The following is a 13371-nucleotide window of genomic DNA, read 5'->3' on the forward strand; positions in this document are numbered from 1 at the left end:
AAAATTATGTGTTTATTCAGAGAAATTATGTTTTTGTGTCTAATTTCGTATCTTAAAATATCACCTTCATTAATTAATTAGGTCACCCCCTTAAAATTCTAAGATTGGGTCCAAGAATCCGATGATTAGATCAAAAGTTATTCAGTATGATTTACTTTTTTATTTTACGTACGGTTTTTGTTCTTATGACTTATCCTCCAACTCTTTAAAGAAGTTATACAAGATCCATTAGACCGTTAAACCTCAGAAATTAGAGAACCAGAAGGATAGAAGCGTATAAGTCTTCCCTCTACACAGACACAGTACATCCATACACAGCACACACGCAGTGCTCACAGTACTGCTCATAATGATGAAGAAAAATTTACTTCTGAAACGGAATTGTTCATATTTCTTGTCATCTCTACCAAAGTAATATCCACTCATTCACTACCTCCATTCTGCTGAGGCGTAAAAGGAGAAGTTAGTCCTTGAAAAATTCTACCTTTTTTCAAGATTCTTCTCATATTTTCATTATCAAATTCTCCTCCATTATTACTCAAGATCTTCTTGATATTGTGCCCTAGATTTTGGGCATATGCTAAGACATGTCCATGAGCTTAAGAAACTTATGCTACTTGATGAAGATGAAACATATAGCAAAATTTAATAAAAGGATCTTTAAAAACTACAAAATAACGATACCTTTTAAGAGATTTATCAAAAGGTACAAAAACATCTGTTGATATAAGCTCACTGGGCCTTTTGGTCTTCTGTCTATTACCAAATTTTAATCGATTAACTTTACCTTAGAAACATGCTTCACAGAGCTAGAAACATGACTTGTTAAATTCAACTTTCAAATCCTTCTTTTTAAAGGAATATTCCTTAAATGACATTTGTCTTGATGTCTCCAGCTCACTTGAAATAATTACAGAATGAAATAGACTGTGGTGACTAAGTTCACCTTTACTGGATTGTTTGGAATAAGAATTTGCATAAGTATCTTATACAAATCACCTCTTACATTTCTTGTACCATGGAGTACAGTCTTGTAAACAATTTTTGATGAACATTCTACTGCTCATGATCCGAATCTTCTGTTTTGTGGAACTAACTAACCTCCTTCAAGTTTTTAAATTGTAGTTAGGTACTTTTATTGGCCTTCGAAATAAGTAGCGATATTAGTTTCGAAATTCATTCAAAAATATATTATTCATTCGTTACTAATCAATTTCTAAATACTAATCATTTTCTAGAATTACAGCTAATTAGCTTTGTTAACAGGTACAAATTGGAATTTAAATAATTTTTGTGTTAAAAATCTACATTAATGGAGGAAGGATCTTTATTCATATATGAGAATCGTAAGAAATTCACCTTATAATTATTGACGCCAATGATGCTTAATTAATTTTGTTGATAGGGTACAAATTGAATTAAAAATAATAATTTTGTGTTTAAAATCTAAGTTAATGGAGGAAAGGTACTTATTCGTCTAGGAAAATGATAATTATTACGCCAGTGATGCCATTATTACTTATTAATGCGCCACTGAATGCTTAATTAATTTTAATCATAGGTACCACTGCTGTTATTACATTAATTGGTGGTTTTAATAGTATACCAATATTGCTATTAAGATAAATATTATAAGCAATGTGGAAAAATACTTTTACAACCCATAGAAGGTGATAAGAACTGGAAAAAATTTAGATTATGGGTAATTTTACGTAATACCACTATGCTAAATTATACTGAACATAATTAATCTTTAATTTGATGGGATAAACTATAGAAAACATATTTTGCTTGATCTGATAACAAAACGTCACTGGGAAACGCAACAAATAAAAAATAAAATGGATTTATAACTGATATATATGATTGATGATTTATAACTGATGACAACATCCTATCTCTTTCTTTCTCTCACTCCTGTTTTTTTTTTTTTTTTTTTTCATTTTTGTTAATATTAATATTAACTCTCAAGTCGAAACTGATAAAACAATAAAATAAGGTAAATAAATTTTCCAAAAACAATAGATAAATAATAATTATTTAAAGCAGAAAAAGTGTGAAAAATTCCTTCAAAAATTACTTAAAGTTGCAAGATTTTAGAATTTGAATTTCGAAAAAAAAACTCGAATAAGCTCATAAATAAAAATGGACTTTTAAGCGCGTCTAGTTTCAACTCAATGATGGTATTTCTGCAGCCTTTTTTTATGAAAGTTTAGCAAATTAGAATTGTCGAACTAAGTATGAAGTGCCATCTTTTATTTCATCATACTCCATGTGCATTTTTCTACCGATCTTCGTAATTTCATGTTTCTAAGTTTAAAAGTTAATGATGTATAGAGTTAAGCAAGCAAGAAAAAGTGAGAAGAAGTTTTGAGAACGAAAAGCTCTTAAAATTGCAATAAATTTTGAACAAGCCCCTTTAACAAATAATATTTCAACTTTATAGTTGCATTTCTGCTGGCTGCTGAGCGGCTTATTTAGTATTTTTTGCTGAAAATTCAACTCTTTAAATACTTAATAATGCTTAGATAATGTAAATTTTTTAGTAAAACACATTGCTAAGAAAATTAAAAGTGCAGTTGTCATACCACAATCGGCATTACATATTTCTTAGCTTTTCAAATTTCTTTAATTACTTAAACTTATTTTTAAATCATTCTTAATTAAATTATATTTAAATTAAATCAATTAGTTAATTTTTATTTAAAGCGAACTTAAAATATTTTATTCTTTTCTTATCGGTTACTGTAACGGCTAACTTTATATTTCAATAGTAATGTAGACTCATTAACTCACTGCGGCGCCTAATTGAAAACAAAAATCTATTTATAACTCTTAATTATTAAATTTCTTAACACAAATATGTTTCAGTTACAAGGTCGTAATAATTCTCACAGTCTTGTTGGCGATTTTAGATGGCCAAGCTATTTTTCAAACCAAATATTGATTATGGGGGTTTGACTTTATTTTTGGCTACGTTATTTTTCGATAAATCACCAACCTTGGATCTCTTCTTATGATTCTAAAATGTCTGTTGGGAACAGTTCAATTACTTTTTAATTTGGCTTTTGAATAGGCAGGTCAGGGGGATTTGTCTCCCATGGCCTGTATTTATTAATATTATTATGCAAAATTTATACAACTTAAAATCCTATGGATGAAAATATAATTTTGTATCTCGAGCTCTACAAATACTACTAAATAAAAAGTTTTATTAATTAAGATCCAGTTTTCATCTTTAACTGTTATTTTCATCATCCTGCTTTCATCACAATCTTCAAGTAGTCAATTATAACATGCAACTTCAGTCACACCTGCTTTCCGTCTTCACAAAAGTAGCATATGATAAATAAGATAAATATTTTATATATGATAAATATTTATACACCATATATGATAAATATTTATACACCATATGATAAATATTTTTGCTTATTAAATTAAATTGAGCAATATTTAGTTCTAAACAAAATATAATGAATCATCTCTATTCCCTCCCGATGGGTTGACTTTTATTTTATATTATTTTGTTTAGTTATTACCCTATTAGACATATTATTGATGATCGGCATTTTAGAGGCGTAGTCGGTAAAGTCGTCGCTCACAGACCGGGTTGGAGATCCGGAGGAGGTGAGTTCGATCCCGGTGGCTGAAAAAACAACCGGCGAGTATACACAGCAAACTACGCGTTAAATTTGTCGTAGCTGATAGCCCTCGCATTGGCTGTGGTGTGGAAGTTGGGAGAGAGGGACAACCGCTCTGTCCACGTCAACTGACCAAGTTCAAAATTACGTGGTATTCTTACCATGACTAAAAATGGGGCTATGGTTGGGTTATGATGATGATAGGCATTTTATGTCATTTATTATTACACATTTACAAGCCCGATAAGGCAAGTAGGTATAAAAAATATATACCTGATCGAAATTTTGACAAGACCTTGGCATGTCGGTGAATATAATTTTCGAGCTTCAATTAAAAGTCATAATTACTTTTTGAAATTATTAAATTGATTAAAAATTTTGTATCATATTTATTTAAATTGCCCCCGAACAATCAAAATTTTCATTATTACGATTGGCAACTGAAACCATTCGATTTCGCCAATAAACTCTTTTCTATTGCTATTAGACAGATTTTACATGCAACAAAAAAATCCTTAAGCTCTCAACTTAGTCTAGATTTAACATAGCTCAATTTGAAACTTATAGATTTCGAAATCACATACGAGTTCATGTTTTATTAACGCTTATTAAAGTAAAGTAACTTTTACTTAAAAACTATCATTAAATAATAATCAAACGTTGTGCATGGATCAATTGGTCTTCGATTCATGGGTTAACGAACGCTTTACGTCAAAAATCTAAATGAGGCGGGCAATGTACTACAAATGACTATTTCAAAAAAATTGATATTTTCCCCCTTTTTTTTACACTTGGCGACTTAACGTGACAATTCCATAAGCGAGGGTAGGCTGTCCGCAAGTCGTGCATGGCTGCTCAATGGAACTTGCTGCATGATTGCAAACTTTCTTATGTTTCCCTACATTTTCACGCAATTAGGAAACGAAAAAATAAAAGAATTTGAGTTTTTTTAACGATGGGTGAAAGTGGATTTGTTTTAACCTTCTTTTTATTATTATATTTTTTATTTCTTCACTTCTGCAGTTTGTCACTGTTTAACGCGATGACTTAGAATGAACTTTTGGATTATAGAAAATGAACGGTGTGACAATTAGGGGTTTTTCCTCCTCAGTTTTGTCGTTTTGTTTCTTTTTCGAGAACGAAACGTGATGAATACTTCTTATTTACTTAAAACGGATTTGTATAGAGTTTCCTATGATGTGAAATGAAGAGCAACTATTCGTGTTTCGAGATAAGGGAACGAATTAAAAATGAATTATTAATGAATGAGAGGTTTTGGTAATGATTATGAATTTTCAAATTGTCACTTACCATATATAGACACAGCGAAAGTGTAAAAGTGTGGGTTTCAAAATGAACATTAAACCAGGGGTGAAACAAAAACGCTGTCGAAATCTGAAATACCTGAATCATGAAGGGAGATGCAATGAGCAACAAAACTGGTTTAGTTTCGAGAGGAAACTCAAAGGAATTGAAACATTTATTACCATTGATTGTTCTGTAGAACCCTAGAGTTCCATGGAAAAGTTAAAAGGATCTCCAAAGCTAGGTCTTTAAAACAGTTTTTGTAACATTTTTGAAACCAATAATTACATTTAGAGCAGATCAAACATTCCATTATTCACTTAATATTCCGACTTCCTCTAAACAAATTATTGAAAATAAAGTACCAACGAAAAAGAAATGGCAATTTTTTTAAGGAAATCTAATTTTTCTAATAACAGTATATTGAATAAATTGTAAAAGAGACAATATTCATTAAGAAAGAAATGAGTTTCCCTTTTCACCATTTTCATTGGTTAATGCTGTTATTTTTTATTTTAATTCAATGAAAGTCATAATTTGGCTTATTTAATTTATTTTCAGCTTTTTGTCAAAACCAATAATGATGACCTAACCCAACCAAAACCAAAAACAAATTTATAACTAGAATAGGTTCAGCTCCAAGCTGCGAATTCAATTTTAGAACATATAACATAGTTTAAGATTACTAATGATAAAACTATGAAGAAAAATTCATTCTCTTATTAAATATTTTCAAACTAAAATAGTATTTTATGGGTAAATACGTTCACAATTGTCTTTATATACTTTGCTTACATGGTGGGGGCTCCGTAGAAGGATTGTTCTCCGTTTCGGATTCCATAGCCGAAAAACATTGGGAACTTCTGCATTACAAACAGCTTCAAATTTCACCTCCAATTACTAAACTTTCTTTAATGTGCACTGTAAGGTTTAGCATTGAACCAATTTACAATCATCTTTTTACTGCTATTATTAGTGCACATCTATTTACTGCTATTTTAAAGGTACTATTTTGCCCAGTTCGTTTTTATCAAATAGAAGCAAAAATTTCATCAGAATATCATTCATGCATTTTTTTAAAATATTTATATCTTTAGAATATAACCAAGATTATTTTTATTTTTCTTTGGTACATATCTTAATTTATTACCAATCTATCCACTGGTCTATCTTTTAACTTTCTATCTGTACGATCTTTCTGTTCGAAACAAATTAAAACAAAAATTTTTGCTTTTAAAAGAGTCAATAACAAATATGAAATTTATTGTTTATGAAAAATCACCAAAAAAAAATTTCAAACATTTTTCGATCTATGAAGATTATTTTTAAGTTTATTTCATGGGGGAATCATTGTCAATAGATCATAACTCTATTTTTATTTTTAGTATAATTAGAATTTCGAAAATGAAACCACCCTTTTCCCCGCTTTGTTCCCCATTTCCAATGATTTCTACACATCCACGTATTTTCATCGCGTATCGTAGAGTTTCCATGCAGAGCAAACTTTATTCAATATTTAATATTTTAAATTTTATTAGCATCCAGTATGCAATGCAACGTTTTTTTCAAGTGCTTCAGTACACATTTTGCTTTTGACTATTTGAGATTGGTATTCAGGAATAAAATTTTTAACCCTTTTCTGATTAGCTAGAGGACTTTAATTTCTAATGGAGCGCTATCTCTCATGAAAGTGAGTCATTTTCTGACTCAATATCTCATGAAAAATATTTTTCTTATGAAAATAATTCGCTTCCTGACCGTTATAGTTGGTATTTATTGTTTAGCTGTTATCTGAAGAAATTTATTATCAACACAATTTTTTTTTTACTTTTTGAAGAGTTAAAAAGTTCAAAACAAAACTAGAGATCTGTACTGGATGAAAATAGAAGTTTCAATCGTCCACTGACCACTATAATAACAATATATGAGGCCTTTTATCGCCAATTAAAATGTATCACCAATCAAAAAAAGCTATACAACATGAATTACAAATAATGGCGCAAAAAATAGATAAGAATGAGAATAAAAAATAAATGATGATACAAAAAAAATATAAATAAAACAAGCATAATGGTACAAAAAGAGACACAATATGAATAAAGTACAAAGAATAATACAAAAATAGGCTAATTATTGCTATATTTAGATGTAGTACGGAGTATACCCTACTACCCTTTCCTTCAAGCAGAATCAAATTTTCAAGCATTTTTTACAAGTAAAATAGAACGTTGAAATTTCATACAAAATTTTTGTTCCTGATATCAGTACTAACAAAATTTATTCCTAAGAAGAGCAAGCAAAGTGTACCATCAAAAGAAATTTTGATCGATTTTTGATAGAAATAAACCCAACACTATAAAAAAAATAATATTCCAATAAAAGTTTAAAAAAATCAATGGATCAATCAAATGGACGGAAATAACTTAGTTTTTATTGGATACTGCATCAGAAATACCATCATGTCCTTTGAAGTTGATGTGTCCTATGTTTTTTGTTTTAGGTCTGACAAAAATAAAACTATTTTGTTTCCTTTTCAGCTTATTTAAAATCCAAATTGACAGAGTAATTTTTGACACAAAATATCGAGTAATTTGATGGTCAAAAAATTTAGTCGTTAACTCTTATCGTTTGAATCAGAATTATCGTTTGAAAAATTACTCCATTAGCTCAAGTTTCTGTTGTGTTGTTAAAGAACAATTTCGACCTTTGTAGTAAATGGTGACTGGTGCACGTTAAATTTGCCGGGTTACAAATTCCCCCATGATCCCATAACAAATCATACCTCTGAAGGCACTGAACTTGAGATTGATCGCTCTCTGGTTCACGTCAAATTTACGATCAAAATTGCGATCAGTGGATGAATGATGTATGAATGTGTCCGCCCTACAAAAGGTTGTGACGTCTGTGTGACTGAAGTCGTATTATTGGCCATAGAGGACGCCACTGAAAAGCAAGAAACGCACCAATTGCCTTAAATGCGCTTGGTTTCACTAAGCACCAAACAGGCTTGCTGGATTAGTACGGTATAAAATCCGATTATCTATTGCCTTATTACTAGGGCTGCAGGTTTGTCGCGGCGCGAATTTCCGCGATGATTTCCGCGAAATTGTCATCTTTTTTCCTATAATCCGAGAATTTCTCAATATGTCTTGACTTGCGCGAAAATTGCTTAAAATGTGATTTTTTTTTAATTTATTATTTTTATTAAACAGAATTTTTTATTTTCCTGAATCTTAAATTGAACATGTAAAATTGATTAGATATTTAGGGGAGTGAATCAATAGCAAAATGACATGAAAATAGTTCAGAGATAAGAGATAATCACAATCTCGTCAACTAAGGTGGTCTTTCTACAACAAAGGAGGGTAATTACCTTCCTGAAGTCAGTAAGAGTACAAAAGAAATTGGAATCACAAAAGAAGGAAAATGTTATAAATCAAATCTTTGACAGAAAAATTGTTATACATGCTATTGCACTGGGCAATGAAATTTCTACTGCCTTTCTACATATCCAGTTAATTTTTCCTAGACGACTTCTTGTGATTTCTTAAATATGGATCAGTTTCTAGATGAAGGGGGTGGACTAGTAGTTAGCAGGGACTTGTATCTAGTAGTTTGAATGTAGAATGTTTGAGTTTTCACAGCAATTACTTCCTACAAAGCAACGGTCAAGGAATTGCGCGTTGGTGAAGGAAAATTGATCGAGTTTTGGAAATCAAAGACCGAAAGCTCCTAAATTGGCAAAAGTGGCAATTCGAAGTTTGTCGGTGCCTAAAAACAGCTTCGACGCAGAAAGATCGTTTTCTAAGTATAAAAATGTGTTAAGTGATGAAAGACGAAGGATAAATGAGAATAATCTGACTATGTACAATACTTTGTACCAAAATTCTGTTCATTTAAATAAAAATATTAATATTGCTTGAAATTCAAAGAAATACTTCTGTTGTGTATTTTTAAGCTTTTTTTATTATTCGCGCAATTTTTGTCTTTTGCATCATTTATATAATAAACTTTTTCATGTTTAGAATTTGTGTAATTTTCAAAATTTCCCGCGATTTTTCCGCGAATTTGGGGTCTTTTTTCCCGCGACAAACTTACAGCCCCACTTATTACCTCATTAAAGAATCCTAAATTTCTGATAAATTGTTACAGAAGAAATTTTGCACGTCAAAAATACATCGAAATAATGTTACAAAAAATTTTATAGTATGAAAAACACAGAAATCAGCAATTTATTGATTAGAAACCAGTACTGTACTACAATGAAACTCCTAAAAAAAGAAACTCTAGCTAGAGCTGGTATTAAACCTTTACTCTTCACGAATAGAAAGAGCACATATTTTTCTCTTCACAATCACGAATGCTTCAGCTATATGACGTGTAGCAAAGAACAATTATTTTTTATTTCTTTTTATTTCTTTATTTTTTTTAGAGGATTAACTTTTATGACTTGTGATCTCATATGACAGATTCTAATTCATTGCCTGAATATCTATTAAAAATAAGTGAATATTAGTTATCAAGATTTTACGGAACTCTTGGTGTCATTTTGTTTTAAAACCCTTACAAATTGGAAATATTTAAAAAGTGTAATTAATAAAATATTGCTTTTAATTTAGATATTTTGATCCGGTACCTCGTGGTGTTGGATAATCGGAGTTCTCCAGTTTTTGATGTACAAATAGAAGGAATTATTGTAATTCATTCGTATTCCTTTTTCCGGTTATATTTATAACTACATGAATGCCAATTCTTCCTATGGGGTGAAAAAGAAGTAAATAAACAATAAATCAGCATTGATCAACAATACAAAATCATGATCGAAACTGAAAGTCAAATACTGACACATTTAAAAAACAATTCCATTTTTCTATTATTTCTTGTTTTATCTAGAACTTTACGTTATTACATTAAGTGAAACGTGTTTTTGAAAGCTCATCTCAGCAAAACACAGATGAACTATTTTCAGAAAAATTTGGCATAATTCTATTGCTTGAAGTCAATTCATGGTAGTAGGAAAAAAACTGTAATCAGCAATTTTCCAGAGGGATACCAGCTCAGGCGCTGTCCACAGGATCTGAACAGGATCAAAATTTCGTGGAATTCCTATCTTAGTCGTTAAAACACAGAGCCCTCAAAATGTAGGTGTGTGCTTTGCTATGGTTGGGTGATAATGTTGAGTTCCTATTATTTAAGCTTATGAAATCAAGTTTTCGAAGCGTAAGTATAAATATTAGAAACACGTAATTTCAGATGCATTTTGAAAAACAAATTTGGTGACGTCATCAATATACGTTACGAAATTGCTAAAGTTAGTTTTACTCATGATAAGCTAACGAAGGAAACCGAAAAAAAAATTGTTTACAAGAACGTGCAATAAAATTAAATTTTAGTTTAGTGGAGCTGTAACTTAGCAAAGCACTCATATTACAAAAATATTTTAATTTACTTTATTTTATAACCATCACTGAACAGCCAACCCAATTTTTTGGGTTTACGACTTCTTATGTTCCGTAGCCTTTAATTTTAAACCCAATCCAGATGACAAGTTAAATCCTGAAACAAGAATTGAAAGAAATTTGCCTTCATGGAGAACTTTTTAATGGAACAAACACGCATTTGCATTGCATGGAGAGGAAAACCTCCCACGGTTAGCCTGACGGCAAGGGGACTTTAACACGTGATCCATCTGAAACTGAGGATATTTTACGTCAGCACTGTGATCGGTGTGAGCTGGATGCGGAATTCGAATCAACCAGTCATCGCTGGGATTCGAACTCGGTTCATCTCATTGAAAGGCGAGCATGGAAAACTTATTATTTGAGATGTAACGCGTGAACCGATTGTCAATAAGAGTTTTAATGTAGACAATTAGGTCCACCGTGTCTTCAAACATATTTACACCAAACTTGGTGATGATATGTTCAGAAAAACGAATTTATATAAGGTGGATGCACACATGTACCCACATAAACATTCTGTTTTGTTACATAGATTAAAACATCTAGTGTTTTTATGGCGCTTAAAACTAGTTACTTTTAAAAAAAGTCAATTAAAATTGTGATGCGGTCAATAAACAATTGGCGTTATGTGTTTCTATCGGTTATAAGTTTTTCTGTTAAATTGCTTGCTAGTTAGACAAATTATTTCCAAAACGCTAAGATATCAATGAATTTTTGGTTAATGTACGATATTTTATTTATTATAACTTTCTAATTTCTGATTTTTTTAGTATTATTTTAGATTTTGATTGGTTCTCGAAATATTTAATGACTTGTTTAACTTTTAACATTCTTATTTTTCTTACACAAGAGATCTCAATTATTATTTTTTGTAGAAAGAGTTGAAATGCACTTAACTATTCAAACATTTGTGTGATGGAAGACTAGAATGAAAAATATTACGTATAGAAAACCTTAAGAGTTTAGTATGTCAACCAGCAATCTTTTTCCTTCTACATCAATCTATATATTCAATTTGGATTTCAAAATTAGGAAAAAATTGTTAAAAAAGAAAATTGTTGTTAAAACAATTTTTGTATTTAAAGTAGAAAAAAATTCTGAAATTCATTTCTGAATATGTTAACATGAGTTTCTGCATCCCTTTAAGGTTTAGACTGGATGTTGCCTCTTGACTCCTTATATCAACGCCACTGATCACATTAAGCAACAAATTATTATTATTATTTGTTTGCCTGTTTGTTTTCTGCTGCATCTTTTAGCAGATCTTAGATACTTTCGTATCGTTGATTTCAAATCTGTAATCGGTTTCTTTCTCCAAGCTACAGCTTTTTCAATGGCATTTTTAGTGTATTTCTTATAGAAATTTTCAAATTTAAAAATGGAATATATAGAAGTTGGTTGCATAGCTGTTTCGACAAAATTCTAGGGGGTTTGTGGCACATCATCCAGATTAAGACTGCATAGGAACCCATGCCCGGAAATGTCGCTGTACGCTGTTAGAGATGCTTCCCTATTATGAACTGCCTCTTTGTGTGCTTCTGAACAGGTCGTAATAGGATGAGCCCCTATCAGCATACAACGACGCTTCTTGCCCAATTTTAATCGTGATAATGTTCCTTAGCTTCCCTAGAAGCTTGTTGCAACAATTATGCGACCCTCTGCTGTATAAAACCCTTTTTAAACTTGTAGATTTCGTGATAAAATAGAGAGATAAAATATAGTTAAGAAAAACTGCTGCTTCAGAAACGAAACTAATTTCATATTTGAACTCTCCCCTCCCGAATTAGACAAGATCAATTATTTGCAGTAATACAACTAAAAATTTGTCCCCTAGTGTTATGAATCGCCAGTTTAACTAAACCACATCGAAAGCTTTTATCACGAAAAATCACTTGATCCTATAAAACCTCAAAAATATTGTCAGGATCTTACTGGCAGGGTTTGGCACAATTCCCTCTCAAAAAACTTCTCATACTTGAAAGTTCCTGGAAAATGGATGTATGTGAAGTTAATGAAGCAAAACCATTTGCTCAAAGATATAGTTTTAAAATTTTTGTATTAATATACTAAATAAAGAATGAAAAGAAGAAAAATTTTAATAAGTGTGTGAAAAGATCTTAAGAAAAACACTAGAAAAGTTGCACTTCCGAATTCAGGACAAAAAAGAGCACACCTTTTTTCTAAGCTACAACAAAGAATTCTCATTAAAAAATTTTCATTTTTTAGCGTGAAGTAAGAGATTTATTCATTTATTTTTCTAATCATAATAAGGAATTATCTATTTCCACGAAATGAAATTCACATATAAATGTAGCTCGCCCAAATTTTCAATAATAAAAGAAAAAGATATAATTATTAAAATCTAGATAATTAAGAACTATCATGCCCAGAAAATTCTTGCATTCGGAACACATTGCTTAGAGCAAGATAGTTAAACTTTTTTGAAAGAACAAAAAATAAAGTGAAGAAATTTCATCACTCTACAGGTTTATTACAGGTTTTGTTGTTTTGATTTCTGCCTTGAAAAATCTTTCCAAGTTGATTTGAAAAAAAATTTCCTGTAAATTGAAACAATCATCGCAGTTTATGTTAACTCATAAAATAATTTTAAAACCTATTGTGAAAACATTTCTGTCCACTAAATACCTTTGAAGTCTAAACGCATGCTTTTATACACTAGTGACATCTATTGTCAAGCTTCGCAATTAATTTCATTGAACATTTTTAAAAAAAAGTTATACTTGGGGGGAAAAAAAACTTTAAGAAATAGTATAATAAAATATTTTTTAAATAGATGGAAGCACTAGTTATTTTTACTAAATTTATTTTAGTGTATTACTAGCAGATCTATACACATTTTATTTTATTTATTTACATTTTAATTCTTCTTAATATTTTTAACAATGTTGATTAAGAATTAATATTAATTTTTCATTCCGGTTGATTCACACATAAATTAT

Source organism: Parasteatoda tepidariorum, chromosome 2 (assembly GCF_982258835.1).
Source record: "Parasteatoda tepidariorum strain Cologne lab strain chromosome 2, Ptep-v5.0, whole genome shotgun sequence".
Lineage (NCBI taxonomy): Eukaryota > Metazoa > Arthropoda > Arachnida > Araneae > Theridiidae > Parasteatoda > Parasteatoda tepidariorum.